The sequence below is a fragment of the Colletes latitarsis genome, chromosome 1 (genome assembly GCF_051014445.1).
Source record: "Colletes latitarsis isolate SP2378_abdomen chromosome 1, iyColLati1, whole genome shotgun sequence".
In the NCBI taxonomy this organism is placed as follows: domain Eukaryota; kingdom Metazoa; phylum Arthropoda; class Insecta; order Hymenoptera; family Colletidae; genus Colletes; species Colletes latitarsis.
In genome coordinates this window covers 6,934,317-6,949,175 of record NC_135134.1, presented here as the reverse complement: position 1 = coordinate 6,949,175, position 14,859 = coordinate 6,934,317, and positions in this window count along the sequence as shown.

Below are 14,859 nucleotides of genomic sequence, written 5' to 3'. Positions count from 1 at the left end.
CAATTAAACCTGGTCTTGATAAATATTTTAGAGGATAACGCATGTTAGGTCTAGGTTAGGCCTGGAATTTGCCCTCATCAGGGTCATATTTTCGCGTTTTTCACATACTTGTTGAACAGATCCAGGGTTTTTTCTGGTTTGCATCACGTAGTAATGTGGTACCACACTGAAACAGTCAATTAAACCTGGTTTCGATCAATATTTTAGAGGATAACGCAAGTTATGTCTGGGATCCCCTCAGGGGCTGCCAGCCTTTCAGCTGCAGTACGGGCTTAACGAACCCGGGGTACCCGAGTCATACACACACCGTAAGCCTCCTGTTGGTCGTCACAACGACCCATTCACAATTCCCTATTGGTTTTGTGAATGGTACGTGACGGCAGGAGGAACGGGGGTCTTGGCTTAACCGCCTGGGCCACGAGTATGGCGACTCTATAAAATCGCCCTCCAATCCTAAGCTATGGTGCGCGGCGATGGGATGCATGGTTGGGGGAGAAGGCCCAATCCCAAGCGACCACCTCCGGGGAACCTGCCGAACCCCCGGAGTATATAGGCTTACCCGGGTAAGGCGGCTCTGCCCGGGCGGACCTTTTCTTCCGACCTGCTCGTGGGAATATTATGGAGTTCACTATTAAAACGGGGTTGGGACGGGGTAAGTCAGAGGGGGAGGACGAAGGCGGTGTTGGGACTGGAGTGACGGCGCTCGCGCCGCCTCCAGCGCCTGGCCCGGCTTCGTGGAAGGTGGAGGAGGACGATGAGACTGCGTCAGTCTCGTCCTTCTCCTCCACCAGGAGCCTCATAGGCTCTAAGAGGAAGAGGGCGGGGCAGGCCGTCGTCGAGGTGGGCGGGGCGATGAGCCCGTCGGTGAGGCTGAGTTGCCTCAGGGACGAGGTGACCGAGGAGATATCGGAGAGGATCTCCTCGTCCCTGAGGCGGGTGGAGAAAGTCGCCGCTGCCTGCGCCTTTAAGGGGCAGAAAAGCGGTGGCGCGGCGGCCCTGAAGGCCGCGGCGGAGGAAATGAGGGAGGCGGCGCGGGAGCTCAGAGGGCGGAACGCCCGTCTGCAGCTCCTGTTGGAGGAGGAGCGACAGGGGAGGAGGAGGGCAGAGGCGCTGTGGAACAGCGCAGCCCTCCCTCCCATTCTCCCTCCTCCTCCACCGCCGCGTCCCTCGGCGGAGGTAAATAAGCGGAGTGCGGCGGCAGTGGTGCGGGGCACCGCGGGCCCCTCCACCCGCACTCCGCCCGTGAAGAAGTCCCCGTCCTCCTCAGAAGACGATCTTCTGAGGAGGATTGGGGACATGATTGATGGCAAGCTGGCCGCCTTCCGGGAGGAGCTCCTCGCCGGAAGAGCGGTCAGCAGGAAGGCCGTGCCTCCCCGACCTGTTCCGGTACAGTCGGGGAAGGCAAAGAAGGGCGGAGTGAAGGCTCCGCCCAGCGTTGCGGCACCAGGGCCCCGGGTCGCGACCCCCAAGGGGGGTGGTGTACCCGTGGTCGCGGTGGTCGCGTCCTCCACGGCACCCTCCCAAGGGGGGGTGGCGTGGAGTGAGGTGGTGGGGCGGAAGGCGAAGCGGGCGGCGAGGAAGGCCTCGCAACCGCGGCCTCCGCCTCCGCCGCCGGCGGCCAGGGTAAAGGCCGCGAAGGTCGGGAAGGCACGACCAGGTCGTCCCCCAAAAACGGCAGCGGTGACGCTGACCGTTGCGCAGGGGGGCGACCTGACCCTCGCGGAGGCGATGCGGCTCGCCAGGGAGAATATCTCCCTGGAAGAGCTGGGCATCGCCTCCGTGAGGGCGAAGAGGGCCGTGACCGGGGGTCTCTTGCTGGAGATCCCCGGTGCAGAAGGCGGCGCGAAGGCGGATCGTCTCGCCCAGAGGCTCCGGGAGCAGCTGGGCGAGCGAGGTGTCCGGGTCGCCCGGCCCACGAAGCGCACGGAGATGCGCGTTTGTGGGCTGGACGACTCGGTCAGCGCACAGGATGTGTCCCGTGCCCTTGCGAGGGCGGGGGACTGTCCTGTGGAGGACCTGCGGATCGGAGAGATCCGCAGGTCGCCCTCCGGCCTCGGGTCGGTGTGGGCCCGGTGCCCCCTCTCCGCCGCCCGTAAGGTGGCGGAATCCGGGAGGGTGTTGGTGGGGTGGGTTTCGGCGCGAGTGGAAATCCTCGCGCCGCGCCCGCTCCAGTGTCACCGCTGCCTCGAATTGGGGCACGTGAGGCAGTGGTGCACCTCGCCGGTGGACCGCAGCGGTCAATGTTACCGCTGCGGTGCCAAAGAGCACCGTGCGAGCCAGTGCTCGGCGGCCCCCCACTGCCCGCTGTGTGCGGACATGGGGAGGCCAGCCGATCACAGGGTGGGGAGCAAGAAGTGCTCCCCCCCCTCCCGGAAGGAGAGGAAGAGGCGGGCTGCACCGGCTCCGGTGCCGAGGGCGGTGGCATCGTCCTCCATGGAGGTGGACGGTGCTACGGGGACGGACGGCCGGGAGGAGGCTGGCGCGGCCATTAATTAATGCCGCCCCGCCTCCTCCTCCAGGCCAACCTCAACCACTGCCGCGCGGCACAGGACTTGATGTCCCAAGTCCTCGCGGAGTGGGGGGTTGGCCTGGCGGTCGCCGCCGAGCCGTACCGCGTCCCTGATCACCCTCATTGGGTGGGCGACGCGGACGGCTTGGTGGCGACGGTATGGGGAGGGGGCGACGGGTCCCCACCGTTCTCCTTGTTGGAGCGCGGTCGGGGATTCGTCGCCGTGGACTGGGGGGGAGTCGCTGTGGTGGGGTGCTACATTTCGCCCCGTAGCGGTCACGCTGCGTTCGAGCTGTACTTGGCCGAGGTCGCGGCATGCGTGCAGCGCTACGCGGCCCGGCCGGTGCTGGTCCTGGGGGATTTTAATGCCAAGTCGGTGGCTTGGGGATCCCCCAGGACCTCCGTTCGCGGCGGGATCCTGGGCGATTGGGCGGCGGGGCTCGACCTCCGGGTATTGAACCGGGGGTCGGAGCACACATGCGTGCGGCGATATGGGGGGTCCATCGTGGATGTTGGATTCGCGACCCCCAACGCCGTGCGCATGGTGTCGGGTTGGCACGTGGTCGCGGGGGCAGAGACACTCTCCGATCACCGGTACATCCGGATGGAGGTCTCTGCCGCCGCGAGTGCATCCCGACACGGCCGCCTGCGTGGCACCCCACCACGCCGCTGGGCGCTTCGGCGCCTGGACAAGGACGCCCTGATGGCAGCTGCCCTCGCTGCAACTTGGCCGCAGGGAGCGGCCGAGTTGCCGAGCATAGAGGAGGAGGTCGCCCGGCTCGGAGCATTGGTCGCGGGTATTTGCGACGCGGCGATGCCTCGGGTCGGGCGGGCTTCTCCTCGCCGGGCGGTGTACTGGTGGTCGGACGCGATCGCGGAGTTGCGAGTCGCGACTGTCCGCGCCCGACGCCAGTACACCCGCGCGCGCCGTCGTCAACGTACAGGCGACGGCGTGGCGCGAGCGAGGGCAGCTGATGACCTGTATGGAGCATACCGCGTGGCGCGGGTTGCTCTGCAGGTCGCCATCAAACGGGCCAAGACCCGGGCATGGAAGGAGCTCCTCCAGACCCTTGATGACGATCCATGGGGGTGCCCATATAAGGTGGTGCTGAATAAGCTCCGCCCGTGGGCGCCCCCCGTCACCGAGGGTCTTGACCCCCGGCTGCTGGAGGACGTGGTCAATACACTCTTCCCAATTGGGGAGAGGGGACCGCGTCCTCCGGCGGCGGCGGCTGTCCCAGTGGAATGGACGGCCGAGCTGGGGGTCACGCAGGAGGAGCTGGCAGCGGCCATCAGACGGCTCGGGGTTCGTAACACGGCCCCGGGTCCGGATGGTGTGCCCGGCCGGGTTTGGGTCTTGACCCAGGGCGTCCTTGGGGCCGACCTCAGGCGGTTGTTCGACCGCTGCCTGAGGGACGGGCGATTCCCCCCCAGTTGGAAGGTGGCGAGGATGGTCCTCCTCCGGAAGGAGGGTCGGCCCGCGGAGTCTCCCTCCGCATACCGGCCCATTTGTCTCCTCGACGAGGTGGGCAAGCTCTTCGAGCGGGTGATTGCTGCCCGCCTCGTCGAGCACCTCTCGCGGGGTGATCCCGGTCTGGCCGACTGCCAGTTCGGTTTCCGGGGGGGCCGATCGACTATCGACGCGATAGGTCGTGTGAGGGCCCTCTCGGGGGCGGCCGTCTCCCGGGGAGGGGTGGCATTGGCAATATCCATGGATATTGCCAATGCCTTTAACACCCTCCCCTGGGAAGAGATAAGGAGGGGACTCGAATATCATCGGGTCCCCCCTTGTCTCAGGGCGGTCGTCGGGGATTATCTCCGCGGCAGGTGGATCGAGTATCCGGGCCGGGATGGTGATATGCGGAGGGAGGTGTACTGCGGTGTTCCGCAGGGGTCGGTCCTCGGGCCACTCCTGTGGAACATCGCGTACGACTCGGTGTTGCGGGCCGGCCTCCCCGACGGCGTCAGCACGGTGTGTTATGCGGATGACACACTGGTGCTGGCCGTCGGGGCGCACTGGGGGAGGGCCATGCGTCGCGCGGAGGAGGGGTCGCAACGCGTCGTCGACCGGATCAGGGGGATGGGGATGACGGTGGCGGTCCATAAGACCGAGGTGATTGCGTTTCATTCACCTCGGCAGGATCCGCCACCCCCTCTGATCCGGGTGGGTGGGGCTGACATCGAGGTGAAGCCCCGGATCAGGTATCTAGGGCTGATCCTCGATAGCCACTGGCGTTTCGAGGAGCATTTCCGCTGCCTGGTCCCCCGGTTGGAAAGGATGGTTGCGGCTCTGGGCCGGATCCTGCCCAACCTGGGGGGCCCGGCGGGCCGAGTTCGTCGCCTCTATGTGGCAATGGTCCAGTCGGTGGCCCTATACGGGGCCCCCGTCTGGGCGGACGACCTGGCTGCCTCCCGGCGCAGCATGACTATGCTGCGTCGGGTGCAGAGGCGCATGGCGCTCAGGGTCGTCCGCGGGTATCGGACCATGTCACATGAGGCGGCGACGGTTCTAGCGGGGATGCCGCCCATGGACCTGCTCGCGCGGTCGCACGCGGTGATGTACCGGCACCGCGTCGACCGTCGCGCGGGGGTGGGGGCGGTCCCGGGCGGGCAGGAACCTGCTTGGGGCGATTTGAAGCGCCAGGCCCGGCAGTCCGTGTTGCTCGCGTGGCAGGAGCGGCTGGCTCTGCCAACCGCGGGGCACCGGACTGTCGGGGCGGTTCGGCCACTCCTGAAGGAGTGGCTGGACAGAGGCCATGGCAGCCTCACCTACCGGACGGCACAGGTATTTTCCGGGCATGGCAGCTTCGGAAGATACCTGTGCCGGATAGGGAAGGAGCCGACGGCGCGTTGCTGCCACTGCGACGCTGAGCAGGACACGGCGGATCATACCCTGGAGGTATGCCCCGCGTGGGAGGGGGAGCGCCGTGTCCTGGTCGGCGTCGTCGGGCGGGATGTCTCGCTGCCGGGCGTGGTGCGCGCCATGCTCGGCAGCGAGGAGAAGTGGAGGGCCGTGGCCTCCTTCTGCGAGAACGTAATGTTGCAGAAGGAGGCCGCGGGGAGGGAGCGCGAGCTTCAGCGGCGCGCTGAAGCTCGCGCTCGTGCGGTGGCCCGAGGTCGTCGCCCGGTCGCGAGGCGTCGCGGGCGGCCGCCTCGGCGTGGCGGATGACCTAGGCTGGGAGGGGGGTCCTGAGGGGACCCTCCTCCCGCCAGGCGGCGCCGGGTCGGACCGGTTGGGGGTAGGAGTGCCTCCCCCTACCGGTCCGACGCAAGGGGAGGCACCCTCGGCGGTCTGGTGCGGCCATGAACGCCCGGCCGCCGAGGGGTGGAAACGGGGTCGCGGGCGGTTGCGAGTTGGGGCTCGCAGCCGCCACTAAACGCGGCCCCGGGACGGATAGCGGCGGGATGGAGTGGCCCCGTCCCGCCGCTATGAGGCAGTGTGTCTACTGGGGGGACCGATTGTCCCCCCGGGGGATGGGCGCGAAAGCGCGGGCACGGGGAGGATACCGGAAGAATGCTTCGAGCGATTCCCGGTATCCTCCCAAAGCGTGCCGAAGGGTCACCGTGGGGTTTTTAGTGGGTAGGTCCCGCGCCTGTCGTTGTACGGGCGCGGGGAATCCCACACACCCCTCCCACCTCTCCCCAAGGAGGTGGGAGGGAGTCTTTCGAAGATTTTCCCCACGACAAAAAAAAAAAAAAAAAAAAAAAAAGTTATGTCTGGGATAGGTCTGGGATTAGCCCTCATCAGGCTCATTCTTTCGCATTCTTCACATACTTCTTGAACAGATCCTGGGATTTTTTCTGGTTTGGATCACTTAGTAATGTGGTACCACACTGAAACAGTCGATTAAACCTGGTTTCGATCAATATTTTTGAGGATAACGCATGTTAGGTCTGGGTTAGGTCTGGGATTTGGCCTTATCAGGGTCATACTTTCGCATATTTCTCATGCTTGATGGCCAGATTCTGGGGTTTTTCTGGTTTGGATCACGTAGTACTGTGGTACCACACTGAAACAGTCCATTAAACCTGGTTTCGATCAATAATTTAGAGTATGACGCATGTTATGTCTTGGTAAGGTCTAGGATTTGCCCTCATCAGTTTCATACATTCGCATTCTTCACATACTTCTTGAACAGATCCTGGGCTTTTTCTGGATTGGATTACGTAGTAATGTGGTACCACACTGAAACAGTCAATTAAACCTGGTTTCCATCAATATTTTGGAGGATAACAAAAGTTATGTCTGGGATAGGTCTGGGATTTGCCCTCATCAGGCTCATACTTTCGCGTTTTTCACATACTTGTTGAACAGACCCTGGGTTTTTTCTGGTATGGATCACGTATTAATGTGGTACCACACTGTAACAGTCGATTAAACCCGGTTTTGATCAATGTTTTAGAGGATAACGCAAGTTAGGTCTGGGATAGGTCGGGGATTTGCCCTCATCAGACTCATACTTTCGCATATTTGTCATTCTTGTTGGCCAGATCCTTGGATTTCTCTGGATTGGATCACGTAGTAATGTGGTACCACACTGAAACAGTTAATTAAACCTGGATACGAACAATATTTTAGGGGATACACCATGTTAGATCTAGGTTAGGCCTGGGATTTGCCCTCATCAGGGTCATATTTTCGCGTTTTTCACATACTTGTTGAACAGATCCAGGGTTTTTTCTGGTTTGCATCACGTAGTAATGTGGTACCACACTGAAACAGTCAATTAAACCTGGTTTCGATCAATATTTTAGAGGATAACGCAAGTTATGTCTGGGATAGGTCTGGGATTTGCACTCATCAGGCTCGTACTTTCACGTTTTTCACACACTCGTTGAACAGATCCTGGGTTTTTTGTGGTTTAGATCACGTAGTAATGTGGTACCACACTGAAACAGTCCATTGAACCTGGTTTCGATCAATATTTTAGAGTATGACGCATGTTATGTCTTGGTAAGGTCTAGGATTTGCCCTCATCAGTTTCATACATTCGCATTCTTCACATACTTCTTGAACAGATCCTGGGCTTTTTCTAGTTTGGATCACGTAGTAACGTGGTACCACACTGAAGCAGTCCACTAAACCTGGTTTCGATCAATATCTTAGATGATAACGCATGTTAGGTCTAGGTTAGGCCTGGGATTTGCCCTAATCAGGGTCATACTTTCGCAGTTTTAACATACATGTTGGCCTGATCGATGGTTTTTTCTGCTTTGGATAACGTAGCAAAGTGGTACCACACTGAAACAGTCCGCTAAACCTGGTTTCGATCAATATTTTAGAGGACTACGCATGTTAGGTCTAGGTTAGGCCTGGGATTTGCACTCATCGGGCTCGTACTTTCGCGTTTTTCACATACTTGATGGCCAGATTCCGGGCTTTTTCTGGTTTGGATCACGTAGTAATGTGGTACCACACTGAAACTGTTAATTAAACCTGGCTTCGATGAATATTTTAGTGGATATCGCATGTTATGTCTAGGCTAGGTCTAGGATTTGCCCTCGTCAGTCTCATACTTTCGCATTCATCACATACTTGTTGAACGGATCCTGGGTTTTGTCTGGTTTGTATCACGTAGTAATGTGGTACCACACTGAAACATTCAATTAAACCTGGTTTCGATCAATATTTTAGAGGATAACGCAAGTTATGTCTGGTTTAGGTCTGGGATTTGCCCTCATCAGTCTCATACTTTCGCGTTTTTCTCATACTTGATGGCCAGATCCTGGGCTTTTTCTAGTTTGGATCACGTAGTAACGTGGTACCACACTGACGCAGTCCACTAAACCTGGTTTCGATCAATATTTTAGATGATAACGCATGTTAGGTCTAGGTTAGGCCTGGGATTTGCCGTAATCAGGGTCATACTTTCGCAGTTTTAACATACATGTTGGCCTGATCGATGGTTTTTTCTGCTTTGGATAACGTAGCAAAGTGGTACCACACTGAAATGGTCCATTAAACCTGGTTTCGATCAATATTTTAGAGGATTACGCATGTTAGGTCTAGGTTAGGCCTGGGATTTGCACTCATGGGGCTCGTACTTTCGCGTTTTTCACATACTTGATGGCCAGATTCCGGGCTTTTTCTGGTTTGGATCACGTAGTAATGTGGTACCACACTGAAACTGTTAATTAAACCTGGCTTCGATGAATATTTTAGTGGATATCGCATGTTACGTCTAGGTTAGGTCTAGGATTTGCCCTCGTCAGTCTCATACTTTCGCATTCATCACATACTTGTTGAACGGATCCTGGGTTTTGTCTGGTTTGTATCACGTAGTAATGTGGTACCACACTGAAACATTCAATTAAACCTGGTTTCGATCAATATTTTAGAGGATAACGCAAGTTATGTCTGGGATAGGTCTGGGATTTGCCCTCATCAGGCTCGCACTTTCACGTTTTTCACACACTTGATGAACAGATCCTGGGTTTTCTGTGGTTTAGATCACGTAGTAATGTGGTACCACACTGAAACAGTCCATTGAACCTGGTTTCGATCAATATTTTAGAGGATAACGCATGTTATGTCTAGGTTAGGTCTAGGATTTGCCCTCATCAATCTCATACTTCCGCATTCTTCACATACCTGTTGAACAGATCCATGCATTTTTCTGGTTTGGATCACGTAGTAACGTGGTACCACACTGACGCAGTCCACTAAACCTGGTTTCGATCAATATTTTAAAGGACAATGCATGTTATGTCTAGGTTAGTCCTGGGATTTGCCCTCATCAGACTCATACTTTCGCGTTTTTCACATAATTGTTGAACAGATCCATGCCTTTTTCTGGTTTGGATCAGGTAGTAACGTGGTACCACACCGAAGCAGTCCACTAAACCTGGTTTCGATCAATATTTTAGAGGATAAGGCATGTTATGTCTAGGTTAGGCCTGGGATTTGCCCTCATCAGACTCACACTTTCGCATACTTCACATACTTGTTGAACAGGTCCTGGGCTTTTTCTGGATTGGATCACGTAGTAATGTGGGTACCACACTGAAACAGTTAATTAAACCTGGTTTCGATCAATATTCTAGAGGATAACGCATGTTATGTCTAGGTTAGGCCTGGGATTTGCTCTCATCAGGCTCGTACTTTCGCATATTTCTCATACTTGATGGCCAGATTCCGGGCTTTTGCTGGTTTGGATCACGTAGTAATGTGGGTACCACACTGAAACAGTTAATTAGACCTGGCTTCGATGAATATTTTAGAGGATAAGGCATGTTATGTCTAGGTTAGGCCTGGGATTTGCCCTCATCAGACTCATACTTTCGCATACTTCACATAATTGTTGAACAGGTCCTGGGCTTTTTCTGGAGTGGATCACGTAGTAATGTGGGTACCACACTGAAACAGTTAATTAAACCTGGTTTCGATCAATATTTTAGAGGATAACGCAAGTTATGTCTGGGATAGGTCTGGGATTTGCCCTCATCAGTCTCATACTTTCGCGTCTTTCTCATACTTGATGCCCAGATCCTGGGCTTTTTCTAGTTTGGATCAGGTAGTAACGTGGTACCACATTGAAGCAGTCCACTAAACCTGGTTTCGATCAATATTTTAGAGGATAAGGCATGTTATGTCTAGGTTAGGCCTGGGATTTGCCCTCATCAGACTCATACTTTCGCATACTTCACATACTTGTTGAACAGATCCTGGGCTTTTTCTGGATTGGATCACGTAGTAATGTGGGTACCACACTGAAACAGTTAATTAAACCTGGTTTCGATCAATATTTTAGAGGATAACGCAAGTTATGTCTGGTTTAGGTCTGGGATTTGCCCTCATCAGTCTCATACTTTCGCGTTTTTCTCATACTTGATGGCCAGATCCTGGGCTTTTTCTAGTTTGGATCACGTAGTAACGTGGTACCACACTGACGCAGTCCACTAAACCTGGTTTCGATCAATATTTTAGATGATAACGCATGTTAGGTCTAGGTTAGGCCTGGGATTTGCCGTAATCAGGGTCATACTTTCGCAGTTTTAACATACATGTTGGCCTGATCGATGGTTATTTCTGCTTTGGATAACGTAGCAAAGTGGTACCACACTGAAACGGTCCATTAAACCTGGTTTCGATCAATATTTTAGAGGATTACGCATGTTAGGTCTAGGTTAGGCCTGGGATTTGCCCTCATCAGACTCATACTTTCGCATACTTCACATAATTGTTGAACAGGTCCTGGGCTTTTTCTGGAGTGGATCACGTAGTAATGTGGGTACCACACTGAAACAGTTAATTAAACCTGGTTTCGATCAATATTTTAGAGTATGACGCATGTTATGTCTTGGTAAGGTCTAGGATTTGCCCTCATCAGTTTCATACATTCGCATTCTTCACATACTTCTTGAACAGATCCTGGGCTTTTTCTAGTTTGGATCACGTAGTAACGTGGTACCACACTGAAGCAGTCCACTAAACCTGGTTTCGATCAATATTTTAGATGATAACGCATGTTAGGTCTAGGTTAGGCCTGGGATTTGCCGTAATCAGGGTCATACTTTCGCAGTTTTAACATACATGTTGGCCTGATCGATGGTTTTTTCTGCTTTGGATAACGTAGCAAAGTGGTACCACACTGAAATGGTCCATTGAACCTGGTTTCGATCAATATTTTAGAGGACTACGCATGTTAGGTCTAGGTTAGGCCTGGGATTTGCACTCATCGGGCTCGTACTTTCGCGTTTTTCACATACTTGATGGCCAGATTCCGGGCTTTTTCTGGTTTGGATCACGTAGTAATGTGGTACCACACTGAAACTGTTAATTAAACCTGGCTTCGATGAATATTTTAGTGGATATCGCATGTTATGTCTAGGCTAGGTCTAGGATTTGCCCTCGTCAGTCTCATACTTTCGCATTCATCACATACTTGTTGAACGGATCCTGGGTTTTGTCTGGTTTGTATCACGTAGTAATGTGGTACCACACTGAAACATTCAATTAAACCTGGTTTCGATCAATATTTTAGAGGATAACGCAAGTTATGTCTGGTTTAGGTCTGGGATTTGCCCTCATCAGTCTCATACTTTCGCGTTTTTCTCATACTTGATGGCCAGATCCTGGGCTTTTTCTAGTTTGGATCACGTAGTAACGTGGTACCACACTGACGCAGTCCACTAAACCTGGTTTCGATCAATATTTTAGATGATAACGCATGTTAGGTCTAGGTTAGGCCTGGGATTTGCCGTAATCAGGGTCATACTTTCGCAGTTTTAACATACATGTTGGCCTGATCGATGGTTTTTTCTGCTTTGGATAACGTAGCAAAGTGGTACCACACTGAAATGGTCCATTAAACCTGGTTTCGATCAATATTTTAGAGGATTACGCATGTTAGGTCTAGGTTAGGCCTGGGATTTGCACTCATGGGGCTCGTACTTTCGCGTTTTTCACATACTTGATGGCCAGATTCCGGGCTTTTTCTGGTTTGGATCACGTAGTAATGTGGTACCACACTGAAACTGTTAATTAAACCTGGCTTCGATGAATATTTTAGTGGATATCGCATGTTACGTCTAGGTTAGGTCTAGGATTTGCCCTCGTCAGTCTCATACTTTCGCATTCATCACATACTTGTTGAACGGATCCTGGGTTTTGTCTGGTTTGTATCACGTAGTAATGTGGTACCACACTGAAACATTCAATTAAACCTGGTTTCGATCAATATTTTAGAGGATAACGCAAGTTATGTCTGGGATAGGTCTGGGATTTGCCCTCATCAGGCTCGCACTTTCACGTTTTTCACACACTTGATGAACAGATCCTGGGTTTTCTGTGGTTTAGATCACGTAGTAATGTGGTACCACACTGAAACAGTCCATTGAACCTGGTTTCGATCAATATTTTAGAGGATAACGCATGTTATGTCTAGGTTAGGTCTAGGATTTGCCCTCATCAATCTCATACTTCCGCATTCTTCACATACCTGTTGAACAGATCCATGCATTTTTCTGGTTTGGATCACGTAGTAACGTGGTACCACACTGACGCAGTCCACTAAACCTGGTTTCGATCAATATTTTAAAGGACAATGCATGTTATGTCTAGGTTAGTCCTGGGATTTGCCCTCATCAGACTCATACTTTCGCGTTTTTCACATAATTGTTGAACAGATCCATGCCTTTTTCTGGTTTGGATCAGGTAGTAACGTGGTACCACACCGAAGCAGTCCACTAAACCTGGTTTCGATCAATATTTTAGAGGATAAGGCATGTTATGTCTAGGTTAGGCCTGGGATTTGCCCTCATCAGACTCACACTTTCGCATACTTCACATACTTGTTGAACAGGTCCTGGGCTTTTTCTGGATTGGATCACGTAGTAATGTGGGTACCACACTGAAACAGTTAATTAAACCTGGTTTCGATCAATATTCTAGAGGATAACGCATGTTATGTCTAGGTTAGGCCTGGGATTTGCTCTCATCAGGCTCGTACTTTCGCATATTTCTCATACTTGATGGCCAGATTCCGGGCTTTTGCTGGTTTGGATCACGTAGTAATGTGGGTACCACACTGAAACAGTTAATTAGACCTGGCTTCGATGAATATTTTAGAGGATAAGGCATGTTATGTCTAGGTTAGGCCTGGGATTTGCCCTCATCAGACTCATACTTTCGCATACTTCACATAATTGTTGAACAGGTCCTGGGCTTTTTCTGGAGTGGATCACGTAGTAATGTGGGTACCACACTGAAACAGTTAATTAAACCTGGTTTCGATCAATATTTTAGAGGATAACGCAAGTTATGTCTGGGATAGGTCTGGGATTTGCCCTCATCAGTCTCATACTTTCGCGTCTTTCTCATACTTGATGCCCAGATCCTGGGCTTTTTCTAGTTTGGATCAGGTAGTAACGTGGTACCACATTGAAGCAGTCCACTAAACCTGGTTTCGATCAATATTTTAGAGGATAAGGCATGTTATGTCTAGGTTAGGCCTGGGATTTGCCCTCATCAGACTCATACTTTCGCATACTTCACATACTTGTTGAACAGATCCTGGGCTTTTTCTGGATTGGATCACGTAGTAATGTGGGTACCACACTGAAACAGTTAATTAAACCTGGTTTCGATCAATATTTTAGAGGATAACGCAAGTTATGTCTGGTTTAGGTCTGGGATTTGCCCTCATCAGTCTCATACTTTCGCGTTTTTCTCATACTTGATGGCCAGATCCTGGGCTTTTTCTAGTTTGGATCACGTAGTAACGTGGTACCACACTGACGCAGTCCACTAAACCTGGTTTCGATCAATATTTTAGATGATAACGCATGTTAGGTCTAGGTTAGGCCTGGGATTTGCCGTAATCAGGGTCATACTTTCGCAGTTTTAACATACATGTTGGCCTGATCGATGGTTATTTCTGCTTTGGATAACGTAGCAAAGTGGTACCACACTGAAACGGTCCATTAAACCTGGTTTCGATCAATATTTTAGAGGATTACGCATGTTAGGTCTAGGTTAGGCCTGGGATTTGCCCTCATCAGACTCATACTTTCGCATACTTCACATAATTGTTGAACAGGTCCTGGGCTTTTTCTGGAGTGGATCACGTAGTAATGTGGGTACCACACTGAAACAGTTAATTAAACCTGGTTTCGATCAATATTTTAGAGTATGACGCATGTTATGTCTTGGTAAGGTCTAGGATTTGCCCTCATCAGTTTCATACATTCGCATTCTTCACATACTTCTTGAACAGATCCTGGGCTTTTTCTAGTTTGGATCACGTAGTAACGTGGTACCACACTGAAGCAGTCCACTAAACCTGGTTTCGATCAATATTTTAGATGATAACGCATGTTAGGTCTAGGTTAGGCCTGGGATTTGCCCTAATCAGGGTCATACTTTCGCAGTTTTAACATACATGTTGGCCTGATCGATGGTTTTTTCTGCTTTGGATAACGTAGCAAAGTGGTACCACACTGAAACAGTCCGTTAAACCTGGTTTCGATCAATATTTTAGAGGACTACGCATGTTAGGTCTAGGTTAGGCCTGGGATTTGCACTCATCGGGCTCGTACTTTCGCGTTTTTCACATACTTGACAGCCAGATTCCGGGCTTTTTCTGGTTTGGATCACGTAGTAATGTGGTACCACACTGAAACTGTTAATTAAACCTGGCTTCGATGAATATTTTAGTGGATATCGCATGTTATGTCTAGGTTAGGTCTAGGATTTGCCCTCGTCAGTCTCATACATTCGCATTCATCACATACTTGTTGAACGGATCCTGGGTTTTGTCTGGTTTGTATCACGTAGTAATGTGGTACCACACTGAAACATTCAATTAAACCTGGTTTCGATCAATATTTTAGAGGATAACGCAAGTTAT